A 22,386-nucleotide genomic window follows, 5' to 3' on the forward strand; every position below is an offset into this window, starting at 1 on the left:
ATATATATTTTTTTTTTTTTTAGTCTTTGATTCTACCCTGACAGCACTTTGGTAGATCAAACTCAATAGCAATTAATCAGCTTTTCTAAATAACAAGTTCATCCTTAAATATGTGTGTGTTTGCTTATAATATGTGGATCTTTATTCATCTAATTGCTGCACCTGAGATGCTTCCAACAGTATATTTCTGAATTTTTTGACTCATTTCTGATTTAGAATTTAATAGAGAAAAGCAGAATTTCTGACAGTTCCTGAAGGATATGCAGTTCATGTATTCTTCAACAAATTCTAAAATGCGCTGTTGGCCTCCGTATCACTGAAGCATGGCTTTCTGTGATGCCATCAGCCTGTACTTGGGTTATTTTAACAGCAGGATGACACTTAATCATGTGGGCTGCAAGGATATTGAAAAACATGATTCACATTATTTTATAAGATCTTGTTTATGTGAATCTTAGGTGGAGCATCCTTTCTTGTCGTCTTAGAGTCAACTTTTCTATGCAACTGCTTAGCTTTTACTTTATGGACCTTAGATCTTGCAATTACTGTTTCTTTCTTTCTGTATGGGCCACAAGAAAGCCTAAACCAATGAGTGGCCCTGTCCTAACTGTAATAAACTCATTCAGGTTGAATTTTGCATTCTTACCCTAATTTTCTTCTTACTGTATTTTTCCACTTTTAAAACTAAATTTTTAGGTACTTCACATATCTTATTCAGATATTTGAAATCATGTTTGAAATAAGGTGACATTATACACTTAGAAAACCCATTTAGGATCTTTTACCTTGGCAATAAAATCCATTCTTCATGTATATTCTATGATCAGAGATACTTTTTCTTGAGAAGTTTACCTCTTTTACCTTTAGTTATCCTAAGGAGATTCTAGTCTATTCCTAATATTTGTGATATTCCTGACCATTCCTTGATAGCACAAAGTGCTCTAAAGTATAAAACTGCTGTAAAAAACATCCTGAGAGAAACTTAATCATTTTAGCCTGCTCTAGGCATCTTCACTTTCCTCCTTTCTTCATTGATAGAAACAATCCATTCATCTTATGAAGTAACTGGATTATTCATTGATATCCTCCTCCTTGAATCATTGATTCATAGCTTCTATTTGTGTGCAATAAAACTCTGGTCTGAATTTATACAATTTCTCAACACTTTCTTAAAATTATCATTTGAACATTAGATTCTGTGGGCAAAGCAAAAAACTGAGAACTCTTGATCATTTTAAATTTAGTGTTCAGTTTTGATTTTATCTGAAGTAGTCTGACCTTTTTCTTCATTTAATTCTTCATCTGATTCAAATTCATCATGTACATTGGCTTCTGCTAACTTCTAACTGGCACATTTTCACACCTGTCGCAGTCCAGTTGCAGTAATATAACTGAATTTTTCTTTTAAGGGTCTGAAATTCTATCAAACTACAATCTAACCTCACTATTGAATCTGGTCTGTTTGCTTTTGTTGTTGCTCCTTTTAAAGGATTTTAGCAAATCATTTTTGTACTACAAGCCTATCTATTTCATCATACTTTCTGCACGATTGTGTTTGTAAAAATAATACTTGAGTCCAGAGGCAAGTCTATCAAATAAGAAACAAATTTAATAATAGCTTATCTCACCTGCTATTGAACAAGAAGAACTTTCCTTGTTCACAAACACACACAAACACACACACACACAAATGCACACACATTTTATTGCTTTCTGTGCATGAATTCTATTGAAAAATCCAAGTAGCATTTTCCTGGATAAATGCTATAGAAATAGAATATATCAGAAGTTTTTCTAAGTTATAGACTTCTTATGCTCATTCAATTATTCAGTTTCTCTATAAAAGTATTTTAGTGCAAACAGCTAATTATGCCTTAAGTGTATTAAATATGGTGGTGGTTTCTGGTTCCCCATGAGATTAAAAGTAAAAAAAAAAAATTATGTATTTATAAGAATTGGAGTACATCAAAATTCTTGATCATTAGCAGAATAGAGTTAGAAAAGAACAAGCCAAATGTCAAAATTCTAATATGTTTGCAATCATGAACATTTAAATAATAAATTGATATTAATGGCTTGAGGATCTTGGACAAAAAAAAAAAAACCTCTGGAGAAAGAAGCCATATTCATTTCTACATCAAATATGGTATCATTTTCTTTTAGTATTCCAAAGTGAACATGGCCATTTTCCTTTATACTAAGTAAATTTGAAAAGAAAGTGTATAAAATAAGAAAATTTATTTTTTAACAGTAAGAAAAACATCATATTTTATAAGAAAGTTGAATTTGGAGTGTAAGCTTGTTGTCTCTCACAATTTCTTCTCTAATCTGATCAAATATTGATGAAACTCTTTCCCCAAATTCCTATTCCTTTCAGCTTTTCTTTTTTGCATATCTTAAGCAAAATTTTCTCTATTTTCTTGTTCCTTGCCTCATTAATCCCATGTTTTCCATGTGCTTTTATATATCCCAATATGATTTAAAATCTGATGTGTAACACTCTCTCAATTCTCCTCCATTATTATTTAATGAAGACTCAAAACTTGTTCAAGATTTATTAAGTAGCTATTATGTTGTGGCAGTGTAGTAGCACTGTAGATGCAAAAATGAATCATACATAAGTACTTCCTCCAAATAGTTTACAGCCAATTAAAGCCATATTCATGCAAGGAAATAATTATATGAACAGATACAGAAAATAATGAACAAATTAATGTCTCTTCCTATGCGTGGTGTGCTTTTGTGTGGAATTGGGAACATGTTTCAGAAAAAGAAAAAAATAATCTTTCACTAGAGAAATGGTACATGTCAAAGTAGATTTTTGCTCAGGAGAAATAGAATGTAGGGAAGAGCCTAGACGAAGGAGCCTCAGTCAATGATTACAACATCAAATGGTGTGTTCAATGAACTTTGGAGAGTTAGTTAAGGGTTTCACAGAAAACTTTTGTGAGAAACCGATATGGTGGTATAAGAACAGTCTTTTAGCCACTAGGGATGGAATGTAACTCAGAGAGTCAGACCATTTTTCGCATGTGCTAGGTCCGGGTTCTCTACCTAGTACAGGAAAAAAAGGGGTTTTGAATATCAATTTTGTAGAAGATACAGAATTGTTGAGCAATTATAATTGGTGGGTAAGGAAAATACTAATTTTAACTTATCAGTAAAAAAGTAATCATTGATAATATTTTGGAAAGAATGGATAATGATTAAAAGGAAAGGAAGCTGGGTAGAGGATGACATTTGTTAGGGAGATCCGTTTGGAAAAAATATATTTTTGGGGGGGTACTGGGGATTGAACTTGGGTCCTTGCACTTTCAAGGCAGGCAGCAGAACCACTGGAAAAAAGATTTTGAGACAAGATGTCATCAAAGTAGAAAAAGTGGAGCAGAAGCCTATAGAATAACTACTATGTATATCTTGAATGTTTTTGCGTAAAGATAATTACAATTTAGAAACAGATTCTAGGTGTAGGTTTCACACTTCTATGGGTAATAATGCCAGTAAATCTACATGGGACTACAGTTACATATATTGTTCTTCACTAAAATATTTTCCTTTCTCTACATAAGTTTACAATTCCAGAACTGTAAGCGTCGCGTGTTGCCACCTGACTTCCTTTCCATAATGCAGCAGGACCAGGATTGTTGTGTATGTCTTACAAGACACAAGCTTTCAGAGCAGGAATTCCACTCGCAGTTTCCCTTTCCCTTTTCTAGTAGACTCTAAATATTTCAAATGGATGCTCCTCCATTAATCTGGATCCCAAAAAGAACAGGACACAAAACAGAACACGGCCCAACATGATTAAAAAAAATATATACATGATTCCAGTAAATCAGTGAATTAACATGACCATTTTTAGTTATGCCATATAGATCCTGAGCTCTATAGACAACTATACCTTACAAAATGAGCTTTGGAGAGATGACCAATTCTATTTTAAACAGATTGAGACTAGGCCTTACGATCACCCATATATTTGTGACATTAGAAAACTGAGAGGAGGTGTTCATTTCTACTTCCATGGTGCTCTTCTGGAGCAGTTATTTATTTTTGGCATTTTACTGATTGCAAGGTAGTATTGCCTAAGGGTTACAGGTGTGCTGTTTTAAATCACACAGTCTGTGTTTGAATCTCAGCTCTTTTATCTCAACAGTATGTGCTTCAGTTTCCTCATATGCAAAGTAAAAGTAATGACCAAACAATCTACAATGCTGTCACAGGGTTCTGACAGAATTAAGGTGAAATGTCTATCTGCACTGAGAAGTATCTCTAGCTCATAGTGTTTTGTGATGCCACTGTTACTATTTTTATACTCATAACTAAATACTTTCCGGAAGCACGAATGTCTGTAAGAAATTTCACTTTCCATTGACCTGGAAAAAAAAATGAAGAAAATGATGTTCAGGCTTATTTCTGGGGGAAATCTATCCCACTGGAAATAATTTTTATTACTTAAAGTGAGATTAGCTCCTCTGAGTATATTTATTTTCTTAATTTTCCTAATAATTTAATTTAGTTTTCTTAGTACATGTTTTCTTTACAGAGTGTTCGCGTTTCTTGAGAGGAGTTGGTACTACAGTCTCCTTTTATTCATTTCCTTTCCTTCCTCTTCCTCCCTCTCTTTCCATCCTTTATCCACTCTAATTTAGATCTAGTGACCTACTTGTTTCCTATTATCTGTCTTTTATTTTGCTCTTTAATTTTAAGTTTCTCATAATTGAGAAACCATGTGATATTTAAGCTTATGTATCTGATTTATTTCATTTAATATTATGGTCTCAATATGGATCTGTATACCTACAATGACTCAACTTTATTTTCTTTATGGCAAGTAATATTCCATTGTCTGTAAATATCATATTTTCTTTATTCATCTTTTGATGGAGATATGGGCTGCTTCCAAGATTTAGCTGTTATGGATTGTGCTGTTGTAAAACTGGTTAAATATCAGTGCAGTGTGCTGTCTTTAACTCTTTCAGGAAGATGCCTAGAAGGGTAATAACTGGGTCAATTGGAATTTTTGGTTTTATCTTTTTCAAGAATCTTCATAGTGATTTCCATAATAGTTCACTAGTTTACATTTCTATCAACAATGCAGAAGACTTCCGTCTTCCCCTGAAGCCTCTGCAGCATTTGGTATTATTTGATTTCTTGATGATAGCCACTGTTTTGAATTGTTAGTTGGCCCTTATATACATTACATGGTCATTATGAAAAATTAAAGCTTTCTTTCAAAACTAAACAATTCTTTAAAAATGAAGTTTGATCAAGTAAACATAAAACTGTCCAATACCAATTAAGATAAGGAATAAGCTACGGTAGAGTGTTCTAAATACTAAAATGATTTTGTATTATTCTGAGATTTCTTCCTCCTATGACGGACCTGGTAGTCTGTATTTCTCTTTGCTCAGAGGCTCCCCACATTGGTCTGCAGTGCCGCTCATCCCTGGAAGGTCTTGTGTTCAGGTGGAAAGCAGGTCCGGTCTGGTCTGTGAAGTTCACTTGAATCTGCCACTGTGAAGATCACATGAACATCACGGCCAGAGATGTACTTCAACCACAGAAGCTCTCCTTCCAGTTGTCCTTATACATACGTTACATGTGTGATACAGGGTAGGATAGCAGTTAAAAAGACCGAAGCCATGTAGGCAGGAATGCATTTCTATGCCACTGTTAACATAGGTGATACCTTATATTAATTTTACGTATGCAAAACGGAGGTCACAATAGCATTTACCTCAGGTGATGATTATTAAATGAGTTAATATATAAAATGTAACCGTTCTTGTCATTACAAAATCACTGGAGTTAACTGCTATTTGCAAGTGGTATTTAACAGTTTCAAAACACAAAGAGGTAAGTTTCATACAACATCTTTGTCTTCTTCATGATCCAAACTTCGATCAATCAAAAATGCTGCCTATCTATTTTTCTTGGTCTTCTTTAAGGAACAGTCCACTTGAGGGGGATAATTAAAATGGTTAGGAAGCAAGCATGATGAATGTGACATTAGTTGGCATATGACTTCGTCAGTAATACAAAAATCAACCCAGGAAGTGGCTGTCTACGAATCCTGCTCACAATCATCAGGTAAATGTGAGCATTTCATTGTTTTTGTTTTATTTTTGTTTTTTTGAGACAGGAGCTCACTATATAGTTCAGGGTGGCCTTGAACTCACAGTGATCCTCCTGCCTCATCCTCCCAAGTGCCAGGATTCCAGGTGTGCACCGCTGTACCCTGCCTCATTATTCTTCACTAATAGAGGAACAGTTCAATGCAGTGTTCAATTAGAAGCAATAAGGGATTTAGGTGTTTTGTCAAACTTGATAATAAAAAAAAAAATGTGTGTCATGCAACTTTTGTTCCTGAAAAATGTAGGCTAGTAATGGTGAAACTTTTAGAGCTTTCAATGATAATAAACAGCCCACTGAAGCAGGCAAGCCATAGACTTGCCACAGCTGATGTAGATTATTTAGACTGTCATTCATGACCAGTTCCCTGTATAATTAAAGAAGGATGGGGAAGATTGTCAGTATCTGTGGGCTATGTGGAAAGCATTCTCTACCCAATTGAATAACCTGAATATAAAGTTGAAAATAAAATATAAGAAAATGAATTCCTTTGAGAGCTGGAGAAACTTTAAATAAAAAAGTTTTGTTTATCATAAATAATATAGGGAATATGACTCCCCAAAAATTCTTTCTTTTCTAATCTTTCCATCAATTCCTGCATCACATTTCCATTTTAATTTATGTCATTTTAGTAATTTGATATACTTATTACATAGAACCATGCTAATTATAATGATATATAGAGATGTTTCTGAACAACAGGTCAAAAAATATGAGCATTTTTAAAAAGTCCTTGTTTGGATTTCTTATGACATTTAATTTGAACTTACAAAAAAAACACCTTTTTAAAAAGGGAGGAAAAAATTCCTGAAATATTACAGCTCTCTCCAGGAGATTATAGAAGGGTATTAAACTGGAAGAACAGCAACAACATTTAAACTGGAATACACTAGACCCCAAAGGTTTCAGTTATCAAGCAGGGTTCTTGTCCACTATCCTGTGCTACTGCGGTAATGAGAACGGGTGCCCTTCTAAAGGGCAATACAAATATTCAGAAAAATCAAACACTGTCATCAAGGGACTGAATCTACTCCCTCAAATGACTGAAAAACAGGCAGGGAGCCCTTCCTTGCTAGATAGAAATGACACTAGAGGCCATAGGAGCCAGACTGAACCAGGAACTCTGCAGGCCCATATGCCAAGAAGTGAGTCAGAAAAGGTGTTGCATGCAAGAGGAAACACAGATAACAATTCAGGTTGCTGTACAGGAATAAGACCTTGAATCAAAAAAGTTGAGAAAGAGTAAAATGAAACAGGTTACACCAGACAGGGAGAAGGAGAAAAAGACAGATGCTACTCTTCTGATGGATCCTGATAGTATAAGAGACAATTTGCTAGCAGTCATTGCTTTTGTGAGCTATAGGATATGAACACTGGGAGAAGAGCCCCTGCTAAACAGCTATGGTAGAAATACATACTTCTATAGCCTCAGGGACACTTTCCGGGATTAGACAGGCTCAGAATTTCCTTGGATTTGCAAAGTGAAAGACCTACATTTTTTGTTTTTTTCTTTTGGGCCCATATCATTTCTATGGTTCTCTGGTTTTCTCTTTAACAATATTTAGCTTTTATTTCACATATTGAACTCAGACAGTTTAGAAGAAAAATATTCACAGTCCCAGTGGCTTAAAACTCTGCAATTATGTGAGTCACACATGTGAACTTAGACTCTATTGTTATTTATTTAAATTACTTATTGAAAAAATATATCTCAGCTCAAGGATTGCTTGTCTCTTTCCTTGAGCCATTAATGGTGACTAGGGTAATGTAACAAAAGTGAAACTGGCTGCTAAAACAACCGCTGTGGCTGTTCTTATGGAGAGTGACTTAAATGAAGTTTAGGTTTGGAGGAAAAAGTTTGTATCACTTGTATGTAATCTATGCACTTCAGAAGTTTTTATTTCTCTGAAACAGATATACAAATGTCAAATTAAAATACATTATCATAGATACTATGTTAGATATGCATTCTTATTTTCCACAGTAAAATATTTATAATGGAGTTATGAAAGAGTGCTCTTTATGGGTGGATCTTTAAGGAGTTTTTAATGACATTAATTTACACACCATTATGTTGCATTTTTGTGTGATGTATATGTGTATGAGGGAGAACGATTTGTGTTTTCAATAACTTGAGGGAAAATAGACATGACATTTAAAAATCTTTCATGAAGAAGCCATTAAATGTTGGATGACTTCTAAACTTGTCATTTCAATGTTACCCTTAATTCCTAATATAACTTAAATCATTTATTTTTTCTGAGGATGTTACCTAATTTTAAAGATAACATCAAGTATCAAGATTATGTAACAACAGCTACTCAGCTTTACAATTTAATAGTATTTAAAGCAAAATGAAGTTTGCAAGCACAAGAACTGGAGTTCAATCCCCAGTAAAAACAAAACAAAACAAAGTTAAAGATACTAATGCAATTATGGACTAGCAAACTCTTACAAAGAATGTCTTTTCCATACTGGCCTTGAACCTAAATCCATCCTCCAAAAAACTATTCTCTCTCTCTCTCTCTCTCTCTCTCTCTCTCTCTCTCTCTCTCTCTCTCACACACACACACACACACACACACACACACACACACACACATTTCAGTGGCAGGCTTAAAAACCAGTTTCTAACATCACCAATGGGATATTTATTTCATACTTCTACAAATTGCAAATGACACTTTATTTCAAAGAATATTAGAATTCCTACATATTTACATCAGAATCCATCTAAGATCATACTGGATTTTGCAAAGTTGGCTGCAGTTTCAATGACTAGTGTTCCTATAAGAGGCATTCTATGGAAAATGGATTCACAGAATAGAAGACAATATCACAAGGAAGGCAGAGATTGAAGTTATATATCCACAAGACAAAAAGCCAAGCATTATGATAACAACCAGCAGAAACTGGAATAGATGAAGAAGGATTCTGCCTAAGAGCCTCCAAGGCAAGCATGACCACATTGCTGACACTTAGATGTCAGACTTCTGGCCCCCGGAACTGTGAGATAAGTATGTGTTACTTTAGGCTACCAAATTTTCCGGGAGTTGGTTATAGCAGTTACAGGAAACAAATGCTTTGTTGTTCTAGATTTGCTGAAGTTATTCCCTCTCCCCTTCCTTCACTGACAGAGATGAAAATCCCACCTGATCCCAGAGTACCTGCTTCAGTGTCTATTTCTTGACTGAATTCTTTTGACTTTGCCCAGCCCCAATTGTAAGCACTAATCTTATTACCTTCAGGACTTTTTATTTATTTTTTTAAAATATCCTACTAGTTACCTTTCTCTCTAGTCTCAGGGGTAAATTGGATTCCTGGAAAAGATTCAGAATCACACAAATATTTACTGTGCAGCTATGGGCCTGTGACCTCTCAGTGGAGCATTATGGCTATCCATCCAGGACTGTGCATAGTGGCAGTTTCCAAATCCCCAAACATCTGGGTACTCATGTGGAAGGCAATTTACAGGTTTGCGGTTTAAAATCTGGTGGATAGGTAGCTTGATGGAATCAAAATGATGCAACAAAAAGAGAATATTAAAGTCAAACTTTGTATATTAATGCTAGACTGATATCTTATTTGACTATATGAATCTAAAAATAAAGTTGACACATTATTTTTATTTGCTTGAATCATACCTGGTTCACAAACAAAACAAAACAAAACAGTGTATGAGGAGATGGAAGACATGGTGGTATGGCCTGCAGCAGAATCTGAGGTACCAAAGAGATTGATTCAACAATGCATCTTCTTTCACCCTGCACTCAGTTCATAAAAGCAACTGCCCAACACAGTTTTGTAGACATTAGATGGCTTGGCCTTGCATGCAAGATTTCATGCTTTTTAATGCTAGAAGGAAACACTAGCAGCTTTTCGTGCAGATGAGGACTGCATGATAGTGTTTATACTGAGAGCAAGTTACTTCATATCTCTGAAACTGCATTTCATCATCTGTAAAAAGGAGAGAAATGTGCATATATTGAGTTTGTCCACTGGAGTCCTCTGTTAAAATACCTCACAACGCCTCTCAGTGCCTCTCCGTGCCTCTCCTGCTCTGCTTGGAGATTCCCTCCCCTCCGCACCTCAGTAACTCAGGCACAAGGCATTCCTAAACCACGCAGTGGTTAATATTGTGTATAAACTTCTCACAGTCTGATTATGCTCTAGCAGAGTCCCCCATGCCTAAAACTATACCTGTGTTTTAGGATATGTCATTTAGTGCATACTTGTGCTTAGGTATCTCCTTTAAGTATCTCTTTTAAAATAGTGCCTAATTATCTTTCTCCAAGGAAGATAATGATGTTTATAGATTCAGCTTTAAGAACTGTGTCTAAAAGAAAACAAAAAGATCAAAGCATTTTGGATAGAAGAAATCTTATGTTTCTTTAAAAAACTAACCTGCTTCAAACAAATATGAAAATATCCTTAATTCCCAATGGAATATTTTGAAAAAATCAAAAAGATGTGTTTAGTAGGAAATCTGTGTTCCAATATGGTACTCTCTTGTCTTTCTCAATGCTGTTACACATATTTTTAAAAGAATAATCATGATATAAAAGATATGAGGGTCAGTGATGGGCACATAGACTGATTGTTCACACAGAGCAGAAGTTGAGATGTTGTATAGGTTGTTCCTAAAGGCTGACCCCAGGTAGATACTCTCAGAGGATAGAGTTAAAGCTCCCTAAGAAAATATCCATTTGTCCTAATTCTGAGATGTGGAATAAGATCCCTGTGATAAAACAGCTTCCCTAAGAGGACTGGAAGTGTGCATTACTATCTAAATTACTTAGCTGTTTGGTGACATTCAGTGAGTAATTCTCTGTGCAAAACCCATTTCAAATTTGATGAGAGTTTAAAAATGAGACATTTGGTTGTACAAGTGTGGAAAAGGAAAAAAAAGGATGAAAAAATGAAAAGTGAGAATCATCAATGGAGTTCAAAGTGAGGTACAATCCGCCCCCTTACACACATACACACACAAAGTCGCATTTCCAACTTCTTGGTCTTCGTCCTTTGAAGATATTTCCTTAGAACCTAATAATTGTTTCAGGAAACCCCAACAATTTCAAGGAAACCACAAATATTCTCTTCAATTGATCTTTTGGTGAGAGGTTTGCAGGTAGCTAATGAGAGCATTATTCTGTTCTTCTAGCTGCTGATTGGCTGCTGCACTATAACCAGCTTGGGCAGATGTCCCAGCATTCCTGCATCATAACCAGTTCTGTACCTTGTATTGCTATCTCAGGGTTCTTGGTTTTGCTCTTCTTAAGAACGAAACACAAGCTGGGCGTGATGGGGCATGACTGTCATCCCAGGCTGAAGGAGGATTGCTATGAGTTCGAGACCAGCCTGAGCTACATAGTGAGTTCAAGGTCAGTCTCAACTACATAGTGAGACCCTGCCTCAAAAAACAAAACAAAACAAAACAAACAAACAAACAAAAAAGAACAAAACACAGATGCCCATCTTAGAGGCTAGTACTAATATATACTAATATATATGCAAGTCTTTGGCTCTTATTTAGCTATATGAAGTCAACAAATGCACAGAAGGCAAAAAGAATACTAATCTTAAAGCATACACTATTTATCAGACATTAATAATCTGTTTTTCCATTTACACTATGTGTGTGTAAATACACATATTTCTGTATATCCAAATATTTCCTTTATAAAGTGAGAACAATTAAATAACAAGGTATCACTAGAGCAAGATTCCTTCTATGTCATTTATGCATATTCCCAAAGAGAAGTGCAATATCAAACTTTTTGTCATTGTGCTCCAAGTTTATGGCTAATAGGTCTAAGGTAGGGTTAATTTCTGTATTATTTACAGTGTCCCTTTGATGATGATATTTCTTCCAGGGGCAGCATAGAGCTAGAAGCTACAGAAAGTGTTTTCCTTTAGTCTTTTTCCATAGGTGCCTACCTTTCATTAATTTTTTTTTACCACTCTGTAGTGAGATCCTTTGGCGTGCTACATAACAATGTAGGTTGTTTAGGCAGATAAATCTGTGAACAAAACTAACAAAAATATCTGCCCTCAAGGAGATTTCATTTTATCTCAGACAGATGAGCAATAAATACAAAACACAATAAGGAAGTAGGGTATTTGACATGTAAAATTAATAAAATAGAAAAAAGTCAAGGCAGGATGATTTATCTGGAAAGCCAGGAGTGGAGGATAAGAGGAGCAGCGTACTTGAATAGCTGGGATGAGTGGGTTTCATTGAGATGGTAAAATCTAAGCAAAATCCTTAAGCAAATAAGGAATTTGATGAAGTTGAAGAAAAGTTAAAGTGGTCTTAAAAAAAAACCACACAACCCTCCATATTGAAAGTATCTGGTTCCTTTGAATGTTAAGGGAGCCTATAATGCTAGCATAAAGTAATTGCAAGGTACAAGAGGAAAAGACAGGGTCAGACAAGTTAGGGAGGGACTGTTTATGAAGAACCTTCTAGGTTATTGCCTAGATAATTTTATTCTGAGCTAAATGGGAAAAGATATAGGATTTTCAGAAAAGATGTGCAGATGTGCCGCAACTTTTACAAATATTGCTCTGCTCACTGTGCTGACAGAAGGTATAGGTTGAAGACACCACTGTGAGCTGATACTCACAGTCAAATCTGAGAGATGTTAGTGATTCAGGGCAAGGTGGGAGAAAGATAAGGAGAGAGAATTGGGTTGATTCTGAATATTTTATGTAAATAGAGTCAAGAGGGCTTGGAGATTGATGTTACTTATAGATTTGAGAAAACATATACAATGAGGAGTACAGGTGGTACTTGGCTTGAACAACTGAATGAATGAAACTCTAATTTTTAAATGAATGGAAATGAGCACAGAAATGTGCCAGGGAGAGAAGACCAAAAGTTAATTTTTGGACAAAATGGAGATTCTTATTAGAGATGCGTATAAGTAGTCTATTGCTATATAGCAAATTTTCACAAATTTAGAACCTTAAAATGGAGAGAGGGGAAATGGAGGGGAGGGAATGAGGAAAAAAGAATCCAGATATATTATATATAGGTACAAATTCCCTATAGGGAATGTGATCATTGTGGATATTTAAAACGTACCAATAAGATTACTTTTCAAAACATAGAGATAAAACATTACACCCAATTATTAAGTCTTGCCTGTCTAGGTCAGAAGTCCACTTGGGCATGGCTGGGTTCTTAGTTGGAGATTTCACTGCCAAAAGTCAAGGCCTCATTCAACTCAGCTTTAACCTTATTATTATGGGAAAGAGTCCGTTTCCAGTTATTCAGGTTGTTGGCAAAGTCATTTTTACTGGTCATAGGCTGAAATACCCATGTTTTTTTTGGCTGTTAACAAAGGGATCACTTTCTGGTCATTCTCCATGATTCTCCCCTCCCCGACTTTTATTATTTATTTATTTGATATCAGGGATTGAATTTGGGACCTTGTACTTGCAAGGCAGGTGTGGTGCCACTGAGCTAAATTCCCACTCTGGTTCTCCTATAGTTAAAGACATTAATGTTCTGCCAAATCCTTCCCTTGCTTAAATCTTTCTGCCTTTCCCCCTCTGTCTTCCTCTTGTTTATCCAGTTTGAGAAGGTTCTCTTCTTTTAGTTCTAATGTGAGCACATCAATTTCATTTATTAATTTTGCAATGTAAAATACTATAATCTCAGAATCATTGTGTGTGGTAGACAATAAGTGGGCGAAGATCTGTGAAGGCGAACAGTCTTAAAATTTTAACTGCCATTATAATCAAGTGTAAGTATTGAAAAGGTAGGTGGATATAGGAGTACATCGACAGCCAGCCTTGTGAGTTACAGTGGAAATTCTTGGTCTCTTTACTACATAGCCAGCTCAGGCAGTTGGGAGTACATTGCTAAAAGACACTTAGCCAAAGGCACAGGTGGGGCTTTTGACACAAGGTCAGACATTTCCATTCTGCAAATTACCTGAAGGAAATAGTAACTTGCTTCCTTGGATAAATCCAATTGGAATGTAATACTGTAGTGGTAAGGACTTTTCTTTCTATGTTTGGTTGCAGTTATTTATGAAAAATCTATTTCAACCTCAGTGGTAGACTATGACTCTCTTTAAATCATTCAGTTTTTTCCCATCCTAAATGGTTCCTTACAGTCTCATGGACTTTAAATAGGCCTGTGTCATAGAAAAATTACGTTCAATACCTTTTTTATTCCAAGAGAATGGTTATCAGATCCAGTCCTAATATTGAACCTACTCAGAAACAGAAAGCAGGATGCTCTTTGAAAGATAGCTTGAGCATGTCTTCTGGATGGAATAGTAAGTAGTTTGATAGCACTAGGACTTACCTCGCTCATCATCTGGTGAATTAATTAACCTGGTGCTAGACTAATGGAAAGCTATTTTATTAAGGGTGATTAATTAATAAATTATCCTACTTAATAATTAATGCTATGTACAACACATATGAATGTGTGTGTGTGTGTGTAGAAATTCTACTAATAAGCACAATTATATCAAAATGTTATTTTGGTATTGTTTAAAAATACTTCAAACTATTTAGCATAAAAGTAAAGAAATACCTCTTTCCGGAAGTTTCTGAAATTAATGAATAGTCCCTATAGTCATGAAAAATTGACATGCAACAGTAAAGGAAATTAATCCAAGTGACGTTTTTTCTTGTCAATATCATTAGACTTCATGCTAGAGGACACAGGACCTTGAACGTAGGCATAAATGTTTCTGTCATATGACAGCATCTCCATCTACCACAATGGGGGAGATGAGGGTGAAGATAGGAGGGGGGCAGCATTATGAACAGCTGCCAGATCTTTTCTGTTATGTTTAGTTCAGCTTGACTTACAGGAGAAAAATTGAAGTAAGCCTTTTGCTTTGCGATGAATAAATATTGTTGAATCAGATCCTAAGATAGACTAACAAACTTAATAGCATCCCGAAATCCAAAGTAAGGAGATTCCTTAGATGATAATGAATCTGAAACTTGTGTTCAGAAAAAAAGATTATTTGACCTGAAGATGTTTTGAAGGGGAAAAATATAGGGTCAAAGAAATTCTTTCCTACTATTTAAATAATTGCCTTAATAAAGAAAGAAAATATTTGTTCAGCATCATCTTAAAGAGAGGGATCAGAATGCATAGCTGAAGATAAGGAATTTACCCAAAATATTTCAGATCAGTGTAAGTATGGTTTTTGTAGGAAAAGTTATATAATTTGAAATGATAAGAGATATTAACTATTTGTGCTTTGTAAGGTGATCCTTTGATCTGATTCTGAGATTCTAGGAGCCTACGTTAAAAGACAATTTTGCTATATTGCTCATTATATATGATATTTCAAGTCCTCAAAGTAGGAAGAGTTACTGTGTTACAGATAAAAGTTGCCAAAGTTATTATTGAAGGTCTATTATCTGTCAAATATGATATCCCATAGCAAAGATTTCTAGATTTTCTCTAAAATGAATTTCCACTTTTTTCAAATAAATGATGCCCTAGAATTTTAATTGGACACAGGTCTACTCAGGATAAAGACTTCACTTTGTACCATTCATTTTAGCTAAGTCAGTCCACGTAAAAATATATGGCTAATAGATTGTAAGCAAAAGTGACACACAGCAATTTTCCTAAAACATTTTGAGAGACAGCTGTTGGCACCTCTGTCACTCTTTGTTGTTCACCACACCCTTCTTCCTGTTGATGTGATGTCTATGAATAGAGAGAACCTTGTGGATCCTGACTTATCTTACTAATGGGGACTATTTCTGACATATCAGTATAAAGCTGCATGGTGGACCTACAGCTGTTCCAGTAACAGGTCCTAAATGGTAAAAGGAGTAAGTAGTAGATGGTAAAGATATTGAAGAAATGTTCAGCTTCACATTTCTTAGCTACTACTTTTGTTTAAAATTTATACTCTTCCAAACTTGTAAATAATCTGAAAATGTAATTTACTTGCTTTTTTTTTTTTAAATAAAATGGGTATCTCTGAAGCAATTTTATCTGATACTTTCAACAATTACAATACAGAAGCAATTGCTTTGGAAGATGTAGCATTTAAATCAAAATGTTATGGTATCCCAAAGGCCTTAAGAATGCTCACGGGAGAGCCACTAGCAGAAGCAACTAAATATACTAATATGCACTCTGCAAATATCCTCATGGGATGCAATAACACTATGACTTAGTGTCTGTGCTGTTTGGCTAGGAAGACTATTCCGATTTTATATCTTTGCTTGAAAAATATCCCATGTTAACACATATTTTTATAAAAATTAAAAAGAAATTATATCTCTTTAATAAACATCCCGTGGATATTTTCTATTGATATGAAACATTTTATGTAATTGATGTAGCATAGCCAATAGACCATGTCAAGCTTTCTAGCAATGTCCTTTAAATGAACTTTACATAAGCCTGAGGAAATATCGAAGATGGAGAAAAAGTACATTTTTATAGGTTCAAGCATATTTGATTAATTCCAAGGTTTATTCACTAGAAAATCACTAAGAACTCTCTCCAGGAGAGATATTCTGCCTTTTGTAGAGAGAAGCCATGTAATCATTTGCAACTTAGGCTAAATATGTGTTAACATAGGCCTGAAATTAATTCTTCACACATATTCCCCAAATATATTAAATTTCATTCAAGAAGTTTAAACTTAAATCAATTTTATTTTAGCAATATGTATATAAAGATAAGAATTAGGTGCTACATGGCAAATCCAGTATGTTTAAGCTTTACTTTCAATGTAGTTATTCAATATTGGAGTAGGATTGTATTTCAGAGTTACATTGAAGAGTTTATTCCACAAATTTGTGCATCCTGGCCCTATACATATGTTCAGTCAAATCCAAAGTGCTAGCCTACTAACTTTGCCCAGATAATTCTCATGAATCCATTTAGAACTACTTTGCAAATAAGTCTTATACAGAGAAGCTGCCTTTCTCAGTAGGAGTTTTAAGAGCATAGTAAAATTCCAGTCAACTAGAACACTCAAATAAGATATATAATCCTTCGCTTTTTAATGAAAAGGAAATGATAATAATAAGAATGCAATGCAATGCAATGCAATATCAGGAGACGATTTGAAAGTTCAACTAATATAGCTCACCTGATCTCTATAGACCCAGCTGTACTTGCTTGGCTCCTCTAACTGAAAGCTGATAGGATGGAAACCAATGTGATACACAGGTGCTGCAGGGCCTTAAATCATCAGGGTTTCAGGGATGTACATTGTACAGAGCCACTTGCAAAGGAAAACAAATCTTTCTAAACATCTCTCTGTAGCAGTGAAAATAAATTATTGCTTTTTAAAAGTAGAGTTTCAAACAGTTCATTTCTCAACCATAGTTTAACTGAAATATTCATTTATTGATATTTGACCTTGTACATAATACAATATTAGTACTTGACCCTTGAAATAAAATTAACACATATTACCTTGTGTAAAAAAAAACAGGGATTTTCTAATATATTGCATGGAATGATTATATTTTTAGTGTAATAGGCTGAGATTAAAAAATATAGTCAGTATCTTCTTGTTCCTGTTTAAAATATGTAAATATGAAGAATTAAAGTATGCATTAATAAGTCATTGAAATATTCTGATCTTTACTTTGGCTTCCATAGTTAAAATTTAATATGGTAGAATCAAGGAAAAATAAAGCAATCAATAACTATGTATGTGTGTTTATATGTATTAAGTCACATTAGATTTTTTAAGTTATGACCAAAGTAATGCTATGGCAAATATAATGCCACCTAAAGTTTTATTCTGGTTATTTGTCAATGTAATATGTTATGAAATATTTGTATTAATATTACACCTACAGCTTGTAAAGTGTATTTCCAAGATAGTATGAGGGACAGTAATTGGAGAGTCACAAAGCTAAATTTAGCTTGATGATTTTTTTCTGGCTTTTGTGTAATTGAGGGACACAGATAATTTTCTGGACACATAAATTTTTTCTTGATACACACATGCCTCGCTGTGTTCCTCCCAGTACTCTAGCCAAGTGATTGTACCACTTTTTTGACTTGATGGACAGTTGGAGAAATAGGAGGCTTCCTCTGTAGCAAAAGAATATGAACATTTAGCATCCACTGCTGTTGGAGAACGTAATGGTAGAAGCGGCCTATAGTAAGCTAGAGAGCTTCACTCAAAATAAAAATTTGCTTCCAAATCTACTTAAGTGCATGATGGAGAGAAGAATTATCATACTGTGATAAAAGAAGATGAGGATGCCTCAGACTTTCTCATCCTTACACTATTGGCGTTTTTTGCCAGATAATTCTTTGTTGCAAGGACAGTCCTTTGCATTGTGGGTGATTTAATACCATCCCAGCCTCTACTCACTGTACACATTAGTAGCATTTTCCCACCAACACAGTTTCCATTGCAATAAGTAAAAACAGTATCCAGGCATTGACAAATGATCTTCCATGGGTAGAATTGCCTACACCCTGAGGCATGGGATCACCTAATGACCAAACTCAGAAAAGAGATTGTGTCTTCAAACAGATTTAATAAAACGAGTAAAATTAGTGAGGTTAGCAATGCATTGGTACAAAATTTTAACAAATTCTTTTCAAAAGCTTAGTAATATTTTAAAAAGGTTCCATTTCCTATTTTCAATTATTAAAAGAGTAGTAAGCACAACTTCTGTTACACTATTATTGCCATGCACTGGAGATTAGTGAGATTATATCCTTATTAAGAAAATTAATAGGGCCAGGGATTTAGCTCAGCAGTTCGGTGGCCTGCCTTGCAAGAACAAGGACCCGAGTTCAATCCCTGGTACAAAAAAAAAAAAAATTAATGAAAATCAAGGTAGTACTTACTGTACATAAATAGTAAGACATTAGTGGATGTAATCAGAACAGAATACATGGCAATATTAGAATAAAAATAAATATGATTTTTAAGATTTCTGTATCTTGCTTAATGGTAGGAGATTTGAGAAACAGTTAAAAAGACAAAATCAAATATGTAAGACATATTTAAAGAGAGTGTAAACATTAGAAAAGTGTCCCATCCATTTCTTTGGGTATCTTTATTAAAACTCGTTGAGGATACAATCATTGTGGTAGCAGGGACATTATCTTATTGATCTTATATGCCTAGCATTTTTCTGATTTTAGGTATGAAGGTTATTAAACATTTATTCCACTAATGAATGCTGATAATAAACCTTAACATCTGTTTTAGAAAGTTTATCCTATTTATTGTCACTTTTTCAGTTCAGTTCCAAAATATCTCTTGCCTGGAATGTCACTTTAATTTCTAAATCATCATTCCTCTTTTCTGTTTCCAAATTGACTCATCAAGATGCAGCCCAAAGTTTTTTGGAAAACTTATTTTGGATAATGTAATTTCCTTCAGATAAACCTACTGCTGATCCCTTTACAGCAACAGTAAAATCTAAGTTAGTATTTTTTAAATTTAATTTTATTGGTACATTTAAGGTATACAATATAACGGCGTTCATCATTGGAAATTTGCACTTTTACATAATCCATCTGGGTTCTTATTTTTTCCCCATTCTCCTGCCCTCCCTTCAACCCCTGTACCCCTCCCTATCCACAAAGACTTTTTCATTTCTTTCATTTTCTCGTAGTAATTCCATTCCTGTCTTTCCTTTCCTCTACTCCTTCTATTTCCACTTCTCCTTTGCCCCTTTTCTTCCTATTTCACATTATCTATTGCACCTTTTAGGCCTTATTTACACTTTCAGTTTCTCACAGTAGAGAAACTATTTGGTATTTGTACATGTGTGTCCTATAATTTCACTTGAGTATCTCCTCAATGTGCATGCATTTAGCCATTTTTAATCTAACCCTTGCTTATCATTGCCTGCTCATTTCCTGCTGTTCATGTATTTTGTACTCCAGCCACACTGCCTCTTTGGCAGTTCCTGAAGGAGTGAGGGTTCTTTACATCTCTGTGAATATGATCATGCCATTCCCTCAGACTGGATCATCCGCTTCATTTTGCCTGACACAACCAAGTCTTATAAACTTAACTGATCACGAGTGAAAAGGTGTGCTCTCTTCAGCAGCACATATACGAGTCAAAAGGTTGTCTTTTCTGCTCCACATGTGCTAGCTGAACCGATACTTTTTCCTCTCTCCCCTTGTACTTTAAAATGTACTTTCTTTACAGTTCTCCTTCTCTGTAGTCAACTCCACAACTCTTTATGGCTTGCATTAAAACCTTTATTATGTTGTAACTATCTGAATATCAAGTCCTGTTGGGGCCTCATCTCTCCTTATGTCTTCTTTTGATAACAAGCAAGGGGCAATGAAGTTTATTCTGATGTTTTTTTTCTCCATGGGATCTTCTTTAGTACTTTCCCATTTATAGACCTCACTGGGGCTGCCAACAGCCAGTGCGAGTTTCCAGTTCCTCCACACTCTCCCCAGCTATCTCATCTCCTAGCTCGCTTGATGCCCGTCTGATCTCCTCAGGGTCATGCACCAGAATCTAGAAAATAGACACAAAATAATTAAACTGATTTCATGCAAGTTGCAATTCTGGGTCTACGAATTATGTGCTATTGCGACATTGGACAAGTAACCTGCAAAATGTGGATGATGACAGGTATATCTTACAAAGTTGTTTTGAAGATAGTCTAATTAAAATATGTAAAGTATTCAAACAGAAGCCAGCACATGTTGAATATGCTATCACTATAATATGTATTACTCTTTTATATTAAGATGTTACTGATGAGCAGGCTACCTGTGAACTGAGCACCGAGAAAACAGTTCAGTAAAGTGCATAGCATAATGATCTGCAAAGGCTCACAACTGACCTACGTTCAAGACAAGCTGTACAACCTTGGATACTTAGCTTAATCCCTCCCTTTCTCTAATTATGGTGTACTAGACGGACGTAATGATTATTCCTCCTTCATTGGATTGCTGTAAGAACCAAATGAATTAATGCATGTAAAGTGCCTAGAAATTTTAATAAGTTTGCTAATTATTAATATTTCTAGTTTGGAAGGCATTCCTACACTCAGATCTATGCAGAGATATTTCATGTAGATTGTCCTTCCCTTCCGTCTTTCCCTTTTCCTTGAAATTCTACCTCCATGCATTTTACATGCTACCTTCACCCATTCCCACAGGAGGATTTTTGTCCTCTTTTAGTGTGTAGAAAATGTCAAGCATCGCCCAGATAAATTCTGGAGGAGAATGGTCTTCTCTGCATGAGCCACAGTAGTGTGACTCCCAATTTCATTTCCATTTACACCCCCGAGAGATCTATGGTCTGGTGTTTACCATGGGTCATTGAAAAAGAAGCAAACCTTAAAAATCTGAACATGAAATTTCTTTAGAGTCAACCTGGCCAACTGTATCCTGTGTTCAGGAAAAAAAGCTTCTGCTATCTCCTGACCAACTGCTTCAAAATTGTTCAATATCCTAAACAACATCTTTAATTATATTTAAATGTATGTGACATTTTTCTTTTCCATTTTAGAAGGTGCAGGTCATTAAAAACAAAAAGTTACTAATTATGAAATAACATATTCTTTCTTTCAAATGAAATGGAGCTGGTACCAAAAATCCTTACAGTAAGTAAGAATGGTTCTACCACCTTCCTAAGAAGATTATGGTCAGCGAGTTGGCCAATTCCTTCTACTAATTTTAGTTCGCCTTCATTTAGAGAGGAACATATTGAGTTAAAAGAGGTGAGGTGGTGGCTAAAGAGAAAAAGAACTTTGGGTTAAATATACCCTTGTACCCTTGTGAAGTACTCATGGATTTAAGATACTAAATTTACTATTTGTAAAATGCTTATTACATAAACTTTTCTCACTGTCCTCAGAAGTTTTTAAATTAAAACTTGAACACAAGGTGATTACTATTTGTAAATATGCCACAGTTTGAGATGTGTTGTTGTAGAAATGTTGACAAACATTACTTGTTTTATTTTAAAAAGTAATTTTAATGACTAAATTTTGAAATACAATATATAGTTTATACCAAGTATCTCTTCCAAAACTATGACTTGAAAAGGGCAATTTATCTCCGTTTGAAAGTGGTAACATCCTAAAACCAGCAGTTATCCTAATACTGGAGTTGATTGCTTTAAAACACATAAAGGCATAATTTATGCATTGCAGCCCACCAATAAGGGAATAAATGATGGTATGGAAAAATACTTACACGTGGACATATCTAAAATATTTGCCAGAATATTCTGAACATACTAATTCATTTCAAGTACTAGAGATCAAGTTGCTTTTATGTGCTAT

General features: G+C 34.8%; 1 protein-coding gene across 3 annotated transcripts in view; it reads left to right on the top strand.

Annotated features, from left to right (window-relative positions):
• Nucleotides 1–22,386, top strand: part of Robo2 (roundabout guidance receptor 2) — a 1,584,609-nt gene that overhangs the window by 322,046 nt on the left and 1,240,177 nt on the right. The window lies entirely within an intron of this gene.

Source organism: Fukomys damarensis, unplaced genomic scaffold, assembly GCF_012274545.1.
Source record: "Fukomys damarensis isolate Sample0158 unplaced genomic scaffold, DMR_v1.0_HiC HiC_scaffold_24, whole genome shotgun sequence".
Taxonomy (NCBI): domain Eukaryota; kingdom Metazoa; phylum Chordata; class Mammalia; order Rodentia; family Bathyergidae; genus Fukomys; species Fukomys damarensis.